This window comes from Ovis canadensis, chromosome 6, assembly GCF_042477335.2.
Source record: "Ovis canadensis isolate MfBH-ARS-UI-01 breed Bighorn chromosome 6, ARS-UI_OviCan_v2, whole genome shotgun sequence".
Lineage (NCBI taxonomy): Eukaryota > Metazoa > Chordata > Mammalia > Artiodactyla > Bovidae > Ovis > Ovis canadensis.
In genome coordinates this window covers 22881961-22888818 of record NC_091250.1, presented here as the reverse complement: position 1 = coordinate 22888818, position 6858 = coordinate 22881961, and the positions used below count along the sequence as shown (strand labels likewise).

General features: G+C 43.3%; 1 pseudogene; it reads right to left on the bottom strand.

The window, feature by feature from the left end:
* Nucleotides 1–3335: 3335 nt before the first annotated feature.
* Nucleotides 3336–5002, bottom strand: LOC138442876 (peroxiredoxin-1 pseudogene; annotated as a pseudogene).
* Between the last annotated feature and the right edge of the window lie 1856 nt (nucleotides 5003–6858).

The following is a 6858-nucleotide window of genomic DNA, read 5'->3' as shown; positions in this document are numbered from 1 at the left end:
TAATGAACAATTCTTAAAAATATAAGGTACTAAGAATAAACATCAAGGGTGGCAAGAAAAGGGAGAGACTAATAGATGTTCTAGAAGAAAAGCTCCTGTGAAAAATAAAAACTGAAATGTGTCTTAAAGGATGGACAGGAAGGAAATATCATCTACAGTATGAAATAGCATGAAAAAAATAGAGAGGAGCATGCTAAATGTAACATACATTGTATGTTGTCCAGGGATGAGGAATGTGACCTGGGTAAGCCATTACAGTCTCTGTAGCAAGTGACTAACGTGGAAAAAACACAATTTCATTAAATTTAACCTTCCAGGAATATACTCACTTGACTGGAAAGGGGGAATTAGAAAAGTAGGGAGACAACACAGATATGTTGTCTTAGATTAGCAGTATGACAGCAGAGAAAAAAGGTAGATGTGAAACTGTAAGAAAAGAAAACAGGTTTTAACATTATAACTGTATAAATCATTAGTGGTTTGTTGACATATCCGATTCCCCTTCTAAACACATAGCATGGTTCCATTTCCCCACCCTTTTGCAGTTATGCATGGCCACACAACTTGCTTTGGTCCCAGAAATATGAAGCGATATGACAAGGCCCACTTCAAAATGGAAGCCTTTAATAACAAGTGTGATTCTCTGCCTTCCCTTCTCCTTTCATGTTGCCTAGAAACATTACAAAAGGGAAAGTCTCACTGGTCTGAGTCCCTAAATGGCCAAGAGCATGGCGAGAAACAAACCTTTCTGATTTTAAGCCACTGAGACTTTGGACTGTTTCTAACTGTAACACAGCCTCACCCATTCTGATTGTGGCTGCTTTAACTTAGGTTGACAAGCACTTACATTTCCCTCTTTAAGAGATGAAGCTTAATTTCACTCCCTTTTTGTAGGAGCTGAAGTTAATAACTCACTTCTAACAAGTGCATGCTTGTGCGTGCCAAGTAGCTTCAGTCATGTCTGACTCTTTGTGACACTATGGACTATAGCCCACCAGGCTCTTGGGATTCTCCAGGCAAGAATGCTGGAATGGGTTACCACGCCCTGCTCCAGGGGATCTTCCCAACCCAGGGATCAAACCTGAGTCTATTAAGTCTCCTGCACTGGCAGGTGGGTTCTTTATCACTAGCGCCACCTGGTAAGCCCTTTTTAACAAGTGATAGTGCTTAACTTCTCAGACTAGCTCGTAAAAAAAGCATCGGGACTTTTTGTCTCTCGGATCACTCACCTTGGGGAGAACTGAACTGCTGTAACTTGAGGACGCTCCAGCAGCCCTAAGGAGATCCACATGCTGAGGGTTTGAGTCCTCCTGCCAACTATTAGCATTCACTTGCCAAACTGGGAGTGAGCTTGGAAGAGGATCCAAGGGAATCCCACAGCCCCAGCAACATACTGACTGCAGCTTCTACAGAAGTTGCATGAGATGATAAAAACTCATTGCCTTAATCCACCATGCTTTAGGCTAATCTGAGACTCAGCAATAGATAACAAATATGTTGAATGATATAGAAACACACTAGAAATTGAAAATGGAGGATAGAAACAGAGGCTCTGTGACAAACTACAAGGGTGGGATGGGGAGGAAGATAAGAGGATGGTTTGGGAAGGAGGGGACATGTGTGTACCTATGGCTGATTCTGGTTGATGTTCGACAGAAAACCGCAAAATTCTGTAAAGCAATTATCTTTCAATTTAAAAAAAAATAAAGTGGAAAAAAAATAAAGATAACTCCAAGGCTTTGAGATTGGAATAATTTGAGAAAATTGTGATTATCACTGACTATAAGTTTCTCAATTTCATTGTAGTTTTGAGGCAAGGAACATGTTTGATTAACAAACATTTGCTGGAGCCTTACAGACAATGGCACCCCACTCCAGTACTCTTGCCTGGAAAATCCCATGTACGGAGGAGCCTGGTGGGCTGCAGTCCACGGGGTCGCAAAGAGTCGGACATGACTGAGCAACTTCACTTTGACTTTTCACTTTCATGCATTGGAGAAGGAAATGGCAACCCACTCCAGTGTTCTTGCCTAGAGAACCCCAGGGATGGGGGAGCCTGGTGGGCTGCCGTCTATGGGATCGCACAGAGTCGGACACGACTGAAGCGACTTAGCAGCAGCAGCAGGTGGCGCTACCTGTAAAGAACTCGCCTGTCAATGCAGGAGCCATGAGAGACGCAGGTTTGATCCCTGGGTCTGAAGATCTCCTGGAGGAGGGCACAGCAGCCCACTCCGGTATTCTTGCCTGGAGAATCTCACAGACAGAGGAGCCCGACTGGAAAAAACAAATGCCAGGAACCGAAACCAATGAATTCATTATGTATTTACTGATGAACAATTTTTAAAAATATAAGGCACCAAGAGTAAACATTAAGGGTGGCAAGAAAAGGGAGAGACTAAGCGATGTTCTAGAAGAAAACCTTTTTCATCTTCTCTTGTCTAGATACCGTACTTCTATTACAGTTTTGTTACCAGTAGTATCACACTGCTGCTGCTGCTGCTGCTGCTGCTGCTAAGTCGCTTCAGTTGTGTCTGACTCTGTGCAACCCCACAGATGGCAGCCCACCAGGCTCCGCCGTCCCTGGGATTCTCCAGGCAAGAACACTGGAGTAGGTTGCCATTTCCTTCTCCAGTAAAGACAGTGCATGAAAGTGAAAAGTGAAAGTGAAGTCACTCAGTCGTGTCCGACTCAGCGACCCCATGGACTACAGCCCACCAGGCTCCTCCATCCATGAGATTTTCCTGGCAAGAGTACTGGAGTGGGGTGCCATTGCCTTCTCTGATCACACTGCTAGTACACACCAATTGAAGTTTAAGTTTCCTAAGTATTTTAACGTGAAAATAGACTCACGGGCCATTTCCTGACTATATTTTCTCCCACTTATCTCAACATTCATGAGAGATGTACAGTTATGTAAATTTTGTTTCCCTGATGATTACCAAAGTTTCTACACTAAAACCCTAAAAAGGAAGTAGTAGTTGAAGAATGAGTATTCTATAACAAATGTATAGAATACAGTTCATGTATTCAATGCAGAATTTAAGTATTTTCCAACAATCATTTTACCAGTCTAACGGCTCCACCTCCACTCTACCTTTAAAATCCTTCAACTAAACTTTTCTTATAATCAATTTTTAATTCCCCTATTACCACATTCTCTCTCCTGAGAATTCACTCTAAGCCTCAAAGACTGAACAGCAGCTAAATTCATTAGATGTGATCTTGAATCCCCTCAAATAAAATGTAGAAATATTGCCATCTTAGCCACAAATTTCACACAGAGGAGAGAAATCATCACAAATGTGCCACGTCTTAAAATGAAGATAAAATAAAAATCAAGACTTTTATCAAGCTTTATTGTAAAAATAGTTTCAGATTTACAGAAAAAGTTACAAAAATGGTACATGGAGTTCCCAGATAACCCTCATCCAATAACCCCTATTGTTAATATCTTATAATAGCATGTATGCCTGCAGGCTGTCACTAAGTCCTGTCCAACTCTCTGCAATCCCATGAACTGTAGCCCACCAGGTTCCTCTGTCCATGGGATTTCCCAGGCAAGAATACTAGAGTGGGTTGATATTCCTGACCCAGGGATTAAACCTGCATCTCCTGTGTCTCCTGCACTGGCAGGCAGATTCCTGACCACTGAGCCATCTGAATGGCACATTACTATTAACTAAAGCCCACACTTAAGTTTCACTAGTTTTCCATTAATGTCCTTTTTGGCTTGAGGATCCCACATTGCCTTTAGTCATTACATCTCATCTCCTCCGGTGTTTTCCATACTTTTTCATGAGCATGATAGCTTTGAGCACAGTTTAGGGAATCCTAAAGTATGTCCATCAATTTGATATTTTTTCTCAGTTCAAGTTTAATAAAACTACAAAAGATCAAAAGTGATACCCTACTACTGCACACATCAGCTGCTGCTACTGCTGCTGCTAAGTCACTTCAGTCATGTCCGACGCTATGCGACCCCACAGATGGCAGCCCACCTGGCTTCCCCGTCCCTGGGATTCTCCAGGCAAGAACACTGGAGTGGGTTGCCATTTCCTTCTCCAATGCATGAAAGTGAAAAGTGAAAGTGAAGTCTCTCAGTCGTGTCCTTCGCGACCCCATGGACTGCAGCCCACCAGGCTCCTCCATCCATGGGATTTTCCAGGCAAGAGTACTGGAGTGGGGTGCCATCGCCTTCTCTGGCACACATCAGCTAGCCTGCTCCATAACACAGCTCAGGCCTTCTTCAGAGGAAGAAAGGCTGGCCTCCCAGCCCCTGCAGGAAAGGCCAGTGCTGTCCCACACATCTGGACCGAGAGTAAGGTGTGTTTTCACGACAACAGTACAAAAGAGGTTTTGTTCTCAAGGCCACCTACTGCAGCCTGGCCCTAAAATGGCCCCGCACTCACTTCTGCTTAGAGAAATACTCTTTGCTCTGGGCATCAGGCTTCTTGGCATCACCACGGGGCTCCCAGCCAGGTGGCCCATGTCCCCATGTGTGTCAGTGAACTGGAAAGGCCTGAGCTAGTCTCAGTGTCTCATCCACAGAGCAGCCAACAGGAAGGCCATTTACGGTAACCTGCGGAAAGATGCCTTTATCGTCAGTAGTGAAAAGGTTCCTGAATGAGAGGCCTTCATCAGCCTTTAAGACCCCACAGTACTGAGCAACGGCGTGCTCGGGCTCTGATATCAAGGGAATGTGCATGGCCCCCAGTCTTCCTTGTTTCTTGGGTATGTTGATCCACACCAGGCGACAGAAGTGAGAACCCACAGAAGCACCAGTTACTTGGCAGTTGAGTTTCTTAAATTCTTCTGCCCTATCACTGAAAGCAAGGAGCTCCATGAGGCACGCAAAGGCAAAGTCAAGAGGGTAAAAGAAGAACACAACCTATCTTCCTTTGTGGTCAGACAGACTGATACCTTTGAACTGACCATCTGGCATAATGGTTGTTGCTTTGAACTGGGGAGCAGGATGTCCAATTTTCACATTTCCTGAAGACATATTGCTATCAGCAGTTCTCAGAGAGAAACCACACAGCCCAGTCAGGAGGGAGACACCCATCAATTTTATTTTGGCTGATGCTTTTCTCATGGATAGACTGAGGTTAGGGCTTTGAGGAAGAAAAACACAGAAGGAGGTAAAGTGTTGTCACCATATCTTAGAGGGTTCGCACTATCAATATGACTTATCAGTCTTATCAATATTGCTTACATGGCTTAGATAGTATTTACCAGATTTCTCTACTGTAAAGTTCAAGCTGGTTGTAGAAAAGGCAGAGGAACCAGAGATCAAATGGCCAACATCCGCTGGATCATCAAAAAAGCAAGAGAGTTCCAGAAAAACATCTATTTCTGCTTTATTGACTATGTCAAAGCCTTTGACTGTATGGATCACAATAAACCGTGGAAAATTCTGAAAGAGATGGGAATACCAGACCACCTGACCTGCCTCTTGAGAAACCTATATGCAGGTCAGGAAGCAACAGTTAGAACTGGACATGGAACAACAGACTGGTTCCAAATAGGAAAAGGAGTACATCAAGGCTGTATATTGTCACCCTGGTTATTTAACTTATATGCAAAGTACATCATGAGAAACGCTGGTCTGGAAGAAGCACAAGCTGGAATCAAGATTGCAAGGAGAAATATCAATAACCTCAGATAGGCAGATGACACCACCTTTATGGCAGAAAGTGAAGAGGAACTCAAAAGCCTCTTGATGAAAGTGAAAGAGGAGAGTGAAAAAGTTGGCTTAAAGCTTAACATTCAGAAAACAAAGATCATGGCATCTGGTCCCATCACTTCATGAGAAATAGATGGGACCGAGAGTAGGACAGTGGAAACAATGTCAGACTTTATTCTTTGGGCTCCAAAATCATGGCAGATGGTGACTGCCATGAAATTAAAAGACACTTACTCCTTGGAAGGAAAGTTATGACCAACCTAGATAGCATATTCAAAAGCAGAGACATTTCTTTGCCAACAAAGGTCTGTCTAGTCAAGGCTATGGTTTTTCCAGTAGTCATGTATGGATGTGAGAGTTGGACTGTGAAGAAAGCTGAGCGTCAAAGAATTGATGCTTTTGAACTGTGGTGTTGGAGAAGACTCTTGAGAGTCCTTTGGACTGCAAGGAGATCCAACCCCTGGATCTCCTAAAGGAGATCAGTCCTGGGTGTTCATTGGAAGGACTGATGCTGAAGCTGAAACTCCCAATACTTTGGCCACCTCGTGTGAAGAGCTGACTCATTGAAAAAGACTATAATGCTGGGAGAAGTTGGGGGCAGGAGGAGAAGGGGACAACAGAGGATGAGATGGCTGGATGGCATCGCCCACTCAATGGACATGAGTTTGAGTGAACTCCGGGAGTTGGTGATGGACAGGGAGGCCTGGCGTGCTGAGATTCATGGGGTCGCAAAGAGTCGGACACGAATGAGCGACTGAACTGAACTGAACTGAACCCTTTGAAAGCAAGTTGCTAAGCACAGCCCATATTCAAGATGGTATTGGGGTAGGGATGGGAAACTAAATTCCATCTCCTGGAGATAAGTGACTTTTTAGAATAAACGTAAAATTTACTCAATTTCTGAAATACATATTGAGTACCTCAAAGCACCTGATAATGCAATTAAGTGCCCATTTAACATGAGTCACTATGCTAGGCTTTTCAAATAAGTGTTAAGACACAGGAGTTTATAATGTAGTTAGGATACCACAAGAAACATGCTGGTTAAGTACTACAGTGTCACAAAAAGGGAAAAAATAAAATCCAGTTGGAGTAATGAAGTAATGAAAAGTTTCACAGAACAAAAAATATTTAAGCAAAGTAAAGCTGAATATAATATTGACAGATGAAAACAG